Source organism: Mya arenaria, chromosome 12 (assembly GCF_026914265.1).
Source record: "Mya arenaria isolate MELC-2E11 chromosome 12, ASM2691426v1".
Classification (NCBI taxonomy): Eukaryota; Metazoa; Mollusca; class Bivalvia; order Myida; family Myidae; genus Mya; species Mya arenaria.
In genome coordinates this window covers 15,217,796-15,233,258 of record NC_069133.1, presented here as the reverse complement: position 1 = coordinate 15,233,258, position 15,463 = coordinate 15,217,796, and the positions used below count along the sequence as shown (strand labels likewise).

General features: G+C 34.4%; 1 long non-coding RNA gene across 1 annotated transcript; it reads right to left on the bottom strand.

The window, feature by feature from the left end:
• Positions 1–6,135: 6,135 nt before the first annotated feature.
• On the bottom strand, positions 6,136–7,366 carry LOC128211303 (uncharacterized). Its single transcript, XR_008257262.1, has 3 exons — positions 7,291–7,366; positions 6,591–6,709; positions 6,136–6,190 (listed from the first exon to the last, which is right to left on the bottom strand). It is a non-coding gene; the product is annotated as an uncharacterized LOC128211303 (long non-coding RNA).
• Positions 7,367–15,463: the final 8,097 nt, after the last annotated feature.

The window sequence follows — 15,463 nt, the reverse complement described above, 5'->3', positions numbered from 1 at the left end:
CCGACACCCTTGTAAGTACAAGACGACTCTGCAGATGATAGCTCGCTAGCCATTTCTATAAATACAAGCCATATTGAATCTTTACCTTTTATGATAAACCATAAACACTAAAGGCTTTGGTTTATAACGAACGAAACCTGGCACGAGCATATCAGCTTAATTATTAAATCGGTCTCTACAGTTCTTGGGTCAATGAGGTTGTTTAAATATAAACTTGGTAGAAAAGCGCTTATCTAAATATTCATCTCGTTTATGCGACCTTTGCTTTAATATTTAATTTTAGTTTTGGGACAATTGTGCCTTTCATAAAAAGGAATGTTAAGTAAAAATGTAATATAAAGCGGCTAGAGATTAACCCGATCAGTTTCTAATCTTACACATTAATTGAAATTGATTGAAATAGTATCTTTTCGGGGACAAACTTTCTAATATCCATAGAACAATAATGTTTGCAGCAACATTAAAGCACATCTCGATATAACATTTCTTCGTGATAATCATATTTTGGTCTGTCGACAAGGAACATAACATGCTAAAACTATTTATAGTGTAGTACAATTATAAACATACATAAAATATATATTGAGAGCACCCGTATATATGATAGGTCTAGCAGTTTGATCATACTTAAATAAGAAGTTGTTTTAGCGATAAATAGTTCATTGTTTACCACATATGGAAAACGTGAGAACCAATGCAACTTCAACTGTTTTCATATAATTTAACATTTGTTTGATGTTCATGACTCGACGATACAATCATATATAAACCGTTTAATGCTTAAATCAGCGTTCGTTGTATTCACACATCTTCCCGGCATCAAATTTTGCCTTAACGTCGTAGTTTGTTTCAATTTTATTGCAAGAAAATGATAGCTATCGTTCTTGAAAAAAATTGACGAACAACAACAGCCTTTAATAGTCACATAAAGCTGCATGGTTTAGTAATTACCCAGTACTTGATCATTGATAAGTTTGAAGACAATGTGCAACATATATACAGGCGATTTTTATAAGGATTCCCGTTGAAAGCTGGCAAAGGAAGCGATCAATACAAATAAAATATAATAAAAACTGTTATCAAATTCATGAGAAACTTGTGGCGGAGTTTACTTTCATTTTATTAAATTTATACTCGTCGATTATCATTTGAGCTATTTGACTTTATTTTGTATTACATTGAAGCTTTTTGCCACATTGAGTAACCTAACTTTTACAGCAATAGTGAACAAATGATACCTTTCTTACTTTTATTATTCAACGTATGGTTAAAATTATTTAAATACATCCAATAATAATTATCATGAATTCGAAATATCAACATTTAACTAGTAGGCCGTGTCTCTATATTTAAATACTCAAAGAAGCCTAACTCCAACTTTACTGAACTTTTTGCTATGTCTCATTTATAGATAATGGAGAAGACAATGAAAAATCGTGAACACGGAATACTGTAACAGCGGGAACATATCAGGAGTAAATCAGGAATCAAAATTAGGAGTCAAGATCAGGAGTCAACTTTTCAGTATATTTTATTAATAAACAAAATGATACAATATGACAAACACATTAAAATACTAAAAGTAATAATTCGCGATATTCGCGACACTCCCGTCGAAAACAAAAATATTAACTTAACCAATAATGCAACATACACAATACACACAAAGTAAATACAAGAAATGCAAAACACATGCGATAACTATGTATTTTAATTATTCAACAATAGGCTTTCAGCAGGTGATCCGAAGACAAGCGAGGATGAATAGTCTCCTCATTGATAGAACGAGAACCACATGATAAAGAAGTAATCGTAGACGGCGGAAGCGTAGACAATGAGGCCAGGCACGGAAACGTCCGAAGGGCGATGCCAGGGACATATGTATTGCGGACACTGGGAACTTGTTGACGTTGTAACGTCGTCCTGGGCAACTTCATACGTACAGGAAGTACCCGCATCTTGTGACGTGTTGCACACTACGCTGTTTCTGGTAGACTCTAGGAACTGCTCAACGAAGTCGAAATTCCCTTCGAATAAGTCAAATGAATCGTAACTAAATGTGTCTAATACCTTCACCAAATCTAAAACGTCTTGCTCTGCGCTGACTTCACTGAATTCACTTGAAATATCCGATGAAACATGATCAGATAATAAATTCAATGTATCGGGTTTTGACTATATACTTATTTTCTTCGTTCTAATGTTGGAGAGTTATTATTTGGAGTAAACAGTCGATGAAAGCAGGGTCTTTTTATTGAAGTTGTTAAGTAGATTGTTTATCAATGAAACTAAACGTTTCTTTTGATATCACACTCAAGCACGATATGAATGGCCTGGGATGCATTTTCATTTCATTATTTTTTTAATTTGGTGGCAACCAATTCTCTTTTTTGCTTAATTCAATAACTTAGCTTTTTCTCCTTTTTCTAGTTACGTTTAATCATATGTTTAAACGACATTGACGTTATATTACGCCATGGAAGAGCTGAAGCTAATGCTGTAATCACTTGTAGCTCACCCAATTTGTTCTTTTCTTTCTGATTGTAAGTGTATATGTAAATTGTATGTAATTTATACTGTTTATAGAAAGGAACACTAAAATATGATAAAACTAGCTAAACTGTCTAGTCGGACCGCACAGTTGGTACTGAGAGTACCGCCTAACCGGTCCCTATGTTCTGTCATGGCGGTCCTCCAGTGATTGGATAGCGTTTCACCGGTCCTCTGGTGATTGGTCGGACGTGTCACCGGTCTGGCCGCCGTTGGTCTGCTTGGATCACGTGGGCATCACCTATTTTCTATAAAAAACAGCATTCCTTTCGGGCTCAGGATCTTGACCTTTGATGTCGGACACGTCGGTTGGGTTTGAGAGCACCCGTAAATCTGATAGGTCTAGCAGTCTACAAGTTGTTTCAGCGATAAATAATTAATTGTATACCAAATAAAGAAAAAGGGAGAACCCATGCAACTTAAACTGTTATCTAATAACTATACGTTTGTTAACAAACATTAACTTAACTAATAATGCCGCATACACAATACCCACAATGTAAATACAAGAAATGCAAAAAAACACATATAACTATGTATTTTAACAGTTCAACCATAGCCTTTTAGCAGGTGATCCGAAGACAGGCGAAGATGAATAGTCTCCTCATTGATAGAACGAGAACCACATTATAACGAAGTAATCGGGGTCTTTATCGTAGACGGCGGAAGCGTAGACAATGAGGCCAGTCACGGGAACGTCCGGAGGGCGATGCAACGGCAAGCGTTTACTGTATGAGAGCACATGAATCGACCAGGGACATATGGATTGCGGACGCTGGGAACTTCGTTGTTGTAACGTCGTCCTGGGCAACCAAAGACGTACAGGAAGTAACCGCATCTTGTGACGTGTTGCACTATGAGAGCAAATGAATCGACCAGGGACATATGGATTGCGGACGGTGGGAACGCTGGGTACCGCCTTGGAAGTTAGATGTAAATTAAACCAAACACAGGCATTCAAGATCTTGGAATCTATGGCGTTAGTGATTACTAACCAAAATAGAAAACTACTGAAAAAAATAATATCATTGAAGAATTAAGGCCAGAGACAGATTGATCTATTTTGGAAAAAGGAAAATTTACTCAGCTTAAGAAAACGAAAGCAACGTTACATAAAAACTAGGTGAATTCAATTTTATTTTCAACCAAACGTAAATGATTTCGTCAGTGTAAAAGACGCATATTTGCGTGGGCGATGTAAATACGGAAAAGCGATGGAATTACCAAAGTGAAGAGAAACCTTATAAGATCCGGGTCAGTATCCGTTCCTTTATGTCAGGAAATAGGACGAGCAATAAATATATATTGTATCTGTTAGAAGTATCGAAAACAAAACTTTGATAAGAACAAACAGACGGAGCATCATCTATATTTGATGATAAATCACGTAAATTCAGACCTGTAATATATGCATCCAAGAAAGCTATAAATAAATAAATAAAACAATGTTTGACGAACGGCAAGGAACATAATTTACATTTAGTTTGAACGGCTGCTTTTTGCCCATGGAGGGTTCTAACATCGATTGTTCTTTCTACAGCATGGTGCATGGAAACTACACAAACTACACGTTTAACGGATCTCATAACTATTTTTGAATTAATTTAGTTGACAATACGACAGTTGTAAGTTGACAATTCAACAGTACAAAAAATGAAGATGTGTAAGTTTTGTCGTCGAGAATATAAACATGCAAAAAAACTTCAGAAGACGTGTTTAAATAAAGCATGTGGACTTAAAACATTACCCGTGCATATTTGCATGGATTAAAACATGCCGTCTTCACTTCTTACCAAAGATTATATATACCTTTGTAAGGGTATCGGCTAAAATGTTTGCCACAAAAGTGAAAAGTGTGGAAATTATACCAAGGAACTATTGCAGACAATGTGTTTGGGTTAGAGAACATAAGTGATGAAGAACAGCTTCCGCCTTATCTCTCACAATTATACGTGAGAAGTATCTGCCTAACGTCCGAGAGATTTCTGATATAGAAATATCCATTTCAACAGGTGGCCATCTCAGGTCTCAGTATTTGACTATTTTACAAATGCAACAGAGCCGACAGGCAATGCCGACGTCATTATCGACAATTTGGGAGATGTCGCGAATGTCACGATTGTAAGTTCTTCTTATTTATTGTGCTTCCCTTCTTAAAATCGGTAAGGTAAGGATGATATTTCAAGTGTCTTTTCGTATTGGATGTGCAAAGGTTGCATGTACAAATATAAACGATAGAACTATACGAGTTGAATTGAAATGTCATATAATTCTAATTTAAACAACATCAAAAAACTGAATGCCCAAATTGTCATTTCCAGGCAATATGACGATGACCTATGTTTGAAATAGGACCATCCTTCTAGGTGAAAAAATATAAATATGTTTTAACAAGAGAAGGAAATATGCTCTGATGTAAGATTCAACGTAATTACTTGAAGGGGCTCGACACCAGATGGTCCAAAAATCGGTAAATATAACATTTACTCAAACCTAGACTAGAATTGTCAATGCGAGCTAGTTTGAGGCCGATAATATCTCACTTTATATGGTTAAAATTATAAACGAAACAAGCATGTTGTAATAATGTCAAATGTGTTTTCCCGTTTAAGATTGCGCATAATGGTTCCCAAGTTTAAATCATAATGTTAATGACTACAGGCCCCGATTTTTCGAAACTTCTTAAGCTAAACAGGCTAAAGTAGCTTATTTCAATTAGCTAAAATAATACTTAAATTGAACTTTTAGGAAAGGAAATTGGTTCATTCTGATAATCATAAATTTAATTCCTATCTAAAGTATGAACGTTCTTGAAGAAGTTAATATTACGCAAATAATTGAAAAGCAAAAATAGTGAGCTTAGCTTAATCCTGTTATAAGGGACTTAAGAAGTTTCGAGAAATTGGGCCCTGAGAAATTATTCGGAAATTAATCTTATGTTACTGGTAGCATAACTTCAAGTTCGCGTTAACGTGATTAGTCAGGCAATTAATCTATTTAAACTTTTTAAAATTAAATCCCAAATCTGACATCTAAACAACCTGCAAGTTTGATTCCGATAACTTGATTACACTCAATTTGATGTATTTTCTTCCAAAATGGCAATTAAACTATCATAGAATGTGCCTTCTTTATCATGAAATCAGGCGTTTTAATGTTACGAGAAAATTATACAAGTCGTGGAAATAGTATAAACTATTTTATTTTAGATTCAATGCAATTACTAATCATTTTTTTTAATTTTCATTGTTTTTCAATCCAGCTTAAAATATTTATTTTTAGCAGTTCCAAAACATATTTGTAAATTATTTTTTTCTTGACCTTAATTTTATATTAATGATATTAGTTACATCCCTTTTGAATTGGAAAGAAGCTTAAATGCACTCCATTTTACTCACTACTATATGATGATAAGGACAAAAGATACCAAAGGGTTTTTACAACGAAAATTTATTTTCACCACAAACAAAACATAAATCTAATAGATATGTATAAGGCTGTTTTCGTTCATCGCCTGGAAAAAACAAAGATGATAATAAGGAAAAAAAGATACCAAAGGTTTTTTACAACGAACGTTTATTTTCACCACAAACAAAACATAAATCCAATAGATATGTATTAGGCTGTTTTCGTTCATCGCCTGGAAAAAAACAAAAGACAAATGTTAACATTTGTTGGTAAACAGGCATTTTCGTAAATACCGAAATGATTTTAAACTTAAAAATTTTGACAAAAAGATGTATTCAAATGAAGATTTTCAAACCTAAATTAAACATATGTAAATAACATAATTAAAGATGAAAAGAGATAGAACAAGTAAACCAAAAGTATTCGTATTTATACGAATGATTAATACTAAAAAATACAAGTGACATCACATATTAAAATGAATCAAGTATTCCACAGTTTCTTGAGTTTGTGGCACGAGGTTGTTAAACAAACAGCAACTTTATTCTTAAATATTTTACTTCTATATCAGTAACGGCACCCGACTATCCAATAAGCGAGTAACGACAAATGGTTTTATAAAAATTTCGTACCTCATAAGCCTATCCTAACAGGCGTCGTGGGCAGCACCTCCTTAGATATCCACAGCGCCCCTTGTCGTATTCCGAATGATAACATCGATATCTGCACGTGCAGTTCCCGCCACTCACGGCTTAAATGGATGTGTTTGATTAAACATGTATGTTTAATTACTACATGCAGCACAAAACACATTTCATGCAAACGAAATCTGTGAAAAAGAAACCAAACAAGAAAAATGAATTTGAATAACTCAAGATGTGCAATACACATTCTATAGTGTTGAGATCTATTTTGAAAATGTGACAGTAATCTTTATATAGCGTTTAAGGCGTTATTATTAAATAAAAAATTAAAAGTAACTATTTCAAGCTTGAAGCATATATAACTATTACATTGAAAACAAAGGACAAGCCTAGCAGTAAAACATTAACAACAAGAAACCTGTTTAAAGGCAGAAGGCAACTGCCCAAAAGACACTGAATGAGAGAGATAGTATAGTCAGAAGCCACATACATCAAAATAGCTTTTCCAATAAATGTTGGTTTTATCGCCTTAAAACAGTCGGTGGAAAACTATTTCATTTCGTTCTTAAACTAGTTTACGTGCACACTTATCGCATATATCAAGTCAAATAGTGCGACCGATAGTAGAAATACTTTTACGTTGTTGGAACCTAAGCACGAAATTGAAATGAAAAGTTGTTTTCCTTACCTTCAACGGCTGATGGTAGCAGTGTCATAGAGAGGCAGCTGACAAGCAGAAAAAGTATGAACAGCTTCATGTTTGGAGATTCGAATGGTGAATTCTCTCCTGGGTCAGCGATGGCTCTTATATAAGTCAGTAAATCCAGCTAATATTCCCGATGTTTCCTAAAAACATCCGACTATTAATGTAGGTACAACGTTTTAATGACATTTAAATGTACACGGCCAATTAAAAATAATTAACATCTTATATTAACATGAATTGTGCTTAATTGAAACATTTTAGATTAAACCACAACTGAAAATAACAAAAGGAAACATAAATACACGAATGATTTTTGTTTTATTTTAATAAGCACACACTGTTGCATACATAACATGTATGCAAATTATACAAAGGTAAATATATTGAATTTTGACAAGCAACAGTGTTTAAATTAAAGAATGTCAGCACGCTTAAATAAATACATTCCTAGAAAGGGATTGGAATGATTTAAAATATGGAATTATTTGGAATACAACTACAACGCCAAAAAGAGCTACATATACTTGCATGAATTTAATGGATTTACTCAACTATAAATGTTTACGTTTTTACAGCCATCCCGAAAGCTATTAATAAAATCAAAATATATTTCTCAATAAAAGGCTAACATTGTATTGAATGATATTATTACGGGCCTCCCTTTGCATGCATTGTAAACATAAATATCTTTTTGTTTTAAAACACGTTTGTTTCTGGGTATTTACGGCTGCTTTTTATTCAAGAACAAATAGGTGTAAAATGCTACGTTGCTTTTGCCAAGCAAACAATTGTTGTTAAAGTTATGTTTATATCATTTTTTAAATTTTATTTTTAATATGTATTGGCTATGATTGCTTAACATGTTAATTCTATTATAAAAACTAAATTCTTTTTGCTAAACACAATTCTGAATTAAATAAAACGAGCATGGATTGCACAATCCAGACGACAACATTGTGTAGAATGTACTCGACTTGCAAATGCAAACGCAGCGATTAGTGTTGACATTTTCGTAACATGAAACGAATGGTACAAAATAAATCGTTTTCTTTCGAAAGAAAAATAATATTAAACTCAAGATATATCCGGGGGGAAATAATGCATTTCGTTTGAATTCGGGTAAGCGATGATGTAAGTTTTTTTTTTAGAAGTCTGCATGTACAAAACATAAACGAGCATTTTATCGCCCTTCTGCTTGCCTGATTCCTGTATATGGCCACGCGACAACAATGTTTTCTCTTCGGTTGATCAGCAGCGGATGTCTTAAAGCGGCGCAGGTACATTTTTTAAAAATCGGTTTGCAATAGTATTTCGGACACATATAAATTCGAAAATCTATGTACAAATTTGAAACTATCAATGCACCGGAATTTATAAGCGAGGTTTAAAATACTAATTTTTTGAATTATAGTATACACATGTCCTTTCATTGGCACAGCAACATACCATTACAAAATAAAATGAAGGTTAACACAACATGTCATTTCCAGTTAATGTAGTACTTACTTTACCACTTAAAAATATACAATATTTCATGCATGGTCAGGCTAATTTGTATACAGAAATGAAAAAGGGTTTCATATTGCCAATTTATATTATTCTAGGTTATCTTGACCCTGTGCGTTATCTCCCGACGGGCAAGCACACATGCGAATCAGCCATCATGAAGTATTGGCCCATTAAAAATAGCTGGTTAAATTCATGTGGTATTTGTGCAATCATCAAGGCGGTTCTGTGTGGCATTCAGCTGGGGAGGGTACGTAATATAGTTTGATGCAAAGATTAAATAGAAATGTTTGGTTGCAAACAAATGACGGATCTATAAGAAAATGTTTCGATTCTGATACAAAAACTAGGAATGTATGTGTCCAGTAAGTGGCAAAAAGCATATTATTCGATCGGCATCTTAGTTCGGTATTTTTACTTTAAAGTGAAAAAAGTTATTGAACATATTGTTGATTACGATGCAATGTTTACAAGCTAATGATGCTTATCTTTCTATTTATTTAACTTCGTCATTTCAGATTATTTTTTGGCCAGATGGAAACAGACGCTAGCAGGTACATCCATCTGTTCAACAGTCATATTTGCGTTTCGTTGTATAGTCCAGTATAATCTTTACTGGCACAATTTTTCGATGTGTTACAGCTGACGGTAGACCATGAAATGGTTATCGCAAGTTCCTATTCGAAAACGCTAGGTTATATACATGACATAAGCGTCCTAAGTAACTCTAAGCTGTAACAAAAGACTGAAAATGTAGAACTATTTTCAGGGAGCATATGTTTGAGGAAAACTACTTTAAAGGGGCTGTTTTACATATGATAAAATAGCGTAATAAAAAGAGAAAATTGTCGAAAACCGACCAACTTGGCATCGATGTGTACATGGCATTGAAACTTACTAACTGAAGTACATCATACTAGTAGTTTACATTTTTTAAAGTTTAGCAGTTATTTCGTATTTTACATTAATTAAGATTACAGGGTATGTCTACCTAGTAGAATTCATTCCTTATGCGTGATTGGCTAGTCAGTGTTATCACGTGATATTACCGAAGTAGGTGTTTACAATTATGATATCAAAGCGTAACACATTCTATTAGATAATTGTCCTGAGATTCGTTACAGAAAAAAACTTTTTTTGGTGCCAATACGTGAAACAGCCCCTTTAACCGTAACTCAATAGTCTGCAGAGTGATTTAGCTAGACGATATTATTATGAATTTGGTGTTATAAGTCTTCATGATCTACTCACAACATAAATATTGAGCTTCAAGTCAATGGCGGTACTTGGTCAATTTTTAGTTTGAAGACAACATGGAACATACCGCTAACTTCTGTGAAATCGTTATAAAAAGACATATTCCTGAGCTTCAAACAAGTAACTAATAAAAGGTAATTAGTAGAAATGTGTCTATTACTGTTTCATAAAAAACTCTCGTTGTCAAAAAGGGGTTATTCTTATCTGTTGACTAAACACAATTGACCATTGACTAACATGTTAACACATGTCTCAAATATCGTTGTAATTACACCAACTAGCTAAAACAATAATACATGTAATAACAATAAAACAAATCTGTAAATAGTTCATAAACAAGATGTCCTAATTGGAAATCGACTGGTATTAAAACAAAAGCTGTCGTAGGACAGCGCGCTCGACTATACGCCGCTTTTTATGAGAAGAGAATTCAGCACTGATGTTATATGTATATATGGTAATTACATTTATTGCATATGTTACAATACATAGTAACATTTAAGGCCGAAAATGGGTCATTACGGAAGGGATTCCGCTGCCGTAATTGCTGGTGTGCCAATTATCGACGGCGCCGTGTATTAACCTTTAATTATCATTGTGAGGTATTATGTAACTTATGTACTAAGATTTTTGTCAAACAGTGATTGTGACTTTTCCGCTAAGCAGCTTTGCATTAGATACAAAACTTAATGCATGATTGGTTAAACATGATTGTAAGATATTAGCTAGGAAATTACAAAGAATGACAGATGGGGGAAAATAAGAGAATTTCATGAGAGTGATTACCTAATGAAGGCTTTCAATAAGTAGAGTCGTTTCTCAATAAATCAATTTACTCATGTGACATCGTTCACAAGAACATGTGACATCATTCTACTATAACATGTGACATCATTTTACTTTAACATGTGACACAATTTTTCTATGACATGTGACATTATTTCACAATAACACGAGTCATCATTTTACTAAAACATGTGACATCATTTTACTATAACATGTGGCATTTTTTACTATAACATGTGACATTATTTCACAATAACTCAAGATATCATTTAACTATAACATGTGACATTATTTCACTATAACATGTGACAGCATTTCACAATAACACGAGTCATTTTACAATAACATGTGCCATAATTTCACTTGAACATGTGCCATCATTTCACTATAACATGTGCCATCGTTTCACTATAACATGTGCCATCATTTCACTATAACATGTGCCATCATTTCACTATAACATGTGACATCGTTTCACTATAACATGTGCCATCATTTCACTATAACATGTGACATCGTTTCACTATAACATGTGCCATCATTTCACTGTAACATGTGCCATCGTTTCACTATAACATGTGCCATCATTTCACTATAACATGTGCCATCGTTTCACTATAACATGTGCCATCATTTCACTATAACATGTGACATCATTTCACTATAACATGTGCCATCATTTCACTATAACATGTGCCATCATTTCACTATAACATGTGACATCTTTCACTATAACATGTGACATCATTTCACTTTAACATGTGACATCAGCTCCTTTTCATTATATTGCACATAAGAAGTATTAAATCATATACCATTTTATATGATATAATATGTCACTTGGGCACTATAATTTGCTACAATAAATCAATTGTGCATAAGAACAGATTTTAGTATATTATCATTTCACTTTTAACTTATTCACTACATCATTATAACGTGATATGATTTTTCATTTACGCACAATAGAATGTTATAAGACAATTTTATTGTCAACAGCTAATGCAGACTAATATGTATCGCTTTATGTTCTGAGAAGTAAGATTCGAAAACTGAACATTTGTAGTTCTTAATATTGTTGCTGATGTAAATGTGATCTAACAATGACCGAAAGTCAGTGGTAGTTTCTGTAACACACTGTTTACATTGGAGAATGTATTCAATCAAGTTTTCATTACTCGCTACATTCACATTGAAATCACCTAAGACGATTGAGAGGGGTTATTCTTATATGTTGACCAAACACAATTGACCATTGACTAACACATGTCTCAAATATCGTTGTAATTACACCAACTAGCTAAAACAATAATAAATGTAATAACAATAAAACAAATCTGTAAATAGTTCATAAACAAGATGTCCTAATTGGAAATCGACTATTATTAAAAAAATGAATCCAACATAACCGAACAAACAAATTAACATTAATGTGAGTCATAACTATATTATTGCCATAATATGACAGATATTTCAGCGTTATATGTCCTGGGCATCTAAAGACGTACAGGAAGTAACCGCATCCTGCGACGTGCTGCACACTACGCTGTTTACGGTAGACTCCGTGAACTTCTCAACGAAGTCGAAATTCCCTTCTAATAAGTCCAACGATTGTAACTTAATATGTCTAATTCCTGCACAATATCTAAAACGTCTTCATCTGCACTGACTGCACTGGATGCACTTGAAATATCCGAGAGTTAACTAGAGCTGTCACAGGAGTGACGAATACCCCTAAATGCCGCCTGGACACAGGAATGGCAAACCATTTCTTTGAAAAGAGGCCATAACTCCAAGGTTACTGCACACTACATCTTCTTTTATCATGCATGTATTGTTTGTCCGGAAACCATTTTTCTATTTTCGTAACAGTGCACAAAAACCTTTACTCCACTGGCCCCATTTTCAATCACAAGCATTGTCTTCACAGAGGCTGCCTATACACCAAGTTTCATCACAATAGCTCATGCCAAATTAAAGTTATGAAGCAGAAACCATTTTTCTATTTTTAGTAAGAGTGACCTTGACCTTGGCCCCACCAGCCCCAATATCGAACTTGACCTGTATCTTCTGTGGTTACACCTGTGTACCAAAAATGTTCAAATCTGTCAAGCCTTTCATGAGTTATCGTCCGGAAACCATTTTTTCTATTTTTAGTAGCAGTGACCTTGACTCCACCAGCCCCAATATCGAACTTGATCTGTATCTTCTGATGTTACACCTGTGTACAAAAAATTGTTCAAATCCGTTTAGCCTTTCATGAGTTATCGTCCGGAAACCGTTTTACTTTTTTAGTAACAGTGACCTTGACCTTGGCCCCACCAGCCCCAATATCGAACTTGATCTGTATCTTCTGATGTTACACCTGTGTACCATTTTTTTTCAAATCTGTCAAGTCTTTCATGAGTTATCGTCCGGAAACCGTTTTTTATTTTTAGTAACAGTGACCTTGACCTTTGCCCCACCAGCCCCAATATCGAACTTGACCTGTATCTTCTGATGTTACACCTGTGTACCAATTTTTTTCGAATCTGGCAAGCCTTTCATGAGTTATCGTCCGGAAACCGTTTTTCTATTTTTAGTAACAGTGACCTTGACCTTGGCCCCACCAGCCCCAATATCGAATATAACTTCGTTTGTGGGGGTATAATGATTACGCTGAAGGTGCTGGTCCATATTACTCCGTCAGGAAGTATGACGACAACTCAATCCATTGTATCTGTTAGAAGTATCTGATCAAAAGTTTGATAAGAACAAGTGTGCAGATGGAGCATTATCTATGTTTAATGATAACACACGCAAGTTCAGGCCTGAAAGGTATGCATCCAAGAAAATTAGAAATAACAATGTTTGACAAACGGCAAGGCATATAATTTGCATTTAGTTTGAACGGCTGCTTTTTGCCCATGTGAGGGTTCCAATATCGATAGTTTTTTTCAACAACATAGTGCATGGAAACTACAAAATACACGTGCAACGGATCTCATTACTATGTTTAAATGTTCGCTGTTTACAGTTCGAACAGAAAATGAAGATGAGTGAGTTTTGTCGTACAAACATGCTAAAACCTTCAAAAGACGTGTTTAAGAAAAACACTGTGGACTTAAAACATTACCCGTACATATTTGCATTGTGTAAGACATGCCGTCTTCACTACTAACCTAAGATTATATATACATTTGTAAGTTGTTGGCTCAAAAGTTTGCCAAAAATGTGATACGTGTAAAAATGACACATATCAAGGAACTGTTGTAAACAATGTGTTTGGGTTAGAGAGAATAAGTGATGAAGAACAGCTAGGATCACCCGACTAATCTCTTACAATTATACGTGAGAAGTATCTGCCTAACGTCGGAGAGATTTCTGATTAAGAAACATCCGAACAGTTGGCCATCTCAGTTTCCTAATAGTCTATTTCACAACTGAAAAAGAATCGACAGGCATTGTCGACGTCATTATCGAGAATTTGTTGTGCGACGACGAGGCCGTCATTACAAAAGTCATAGTGTTGAAGTTCATATCGTCACCGAAGACGTTAACATATGCGACGTCCCCGCTTATGTCACATTGGACGTGTAAGATTACAGAAACATGCATCGATACCACGACGACGTTTTGGTCGTATTCAAAGAGCGTTTCTTGCGGCATTTCGTCAGATGCTAAGGATGCAACGGTGGGTAGAAGTAACGACATCACTCTTGAAAACGAGAACATAGTAATCGGCTGTGATATACGCTCACCTATCTCGGGGGGAATGTCGCGAATGTCACGATTGTTAGTTCTTTTGTATTATTGTGCTTCCCTTTTTAAAATCGGTAAGGCAAGGATGACATTTCAAGCTTCTTTTCGTAATGGATGCGCAAAGGTTGCATGTACAAATATGAAATATCGAACAATGTATTGAAATGTAATATACTTTTTTAATCAATATGAAAGGACTGAATGGGCAAATGATAGTTTCCAGGCTATGTGACGATGACCTATGGTTGAAATAGGACCATCCTTCCAGGTAATTAAATAAAAATTTGATGTAACAAGAATATGCATGATTTTACTTCACTGTTCACTTATTTAATTAAAATAATAAACGCAACAATCATGTTGCAATTATGTCATATGTATTTGTCCATTTAAACTAGTGCATAATGGCTTCCAAGTTTCAATCATTTACATGTTAATCCCTACAGATGAATATACCGACGCCTTTTTAAACTTACTGGGAGTAACGTGGTAGACAACTCTAGTAAATTTTGAAATTGAAATATGCGCAAAAACTGCGAAAGATGCATGTGTTTTAGGGGATGCGACTCGTAAGGGATAAGTAGGATTTATTGCATTGTACACAACGATGCCTTTTCGATATAAACATTTGACCATTCTTTTTTTTCTTGCAATTGTTTCATCTGATCCCTTTAATATATATCTGTTACGTTTGCTTATTAATAATGATTTAAGAGATTTGTTGTGGATTACAGTTTCTGTTACAGCTTTATATATATATATTAGAAACCTTATTAGTAGTTTGTATTCACTTAAGTATTTGTAGATACATTTTATCCAGGCGTTTCGCACCAAATTGTCAGAAGCTACTTTTTAAATCATTTTC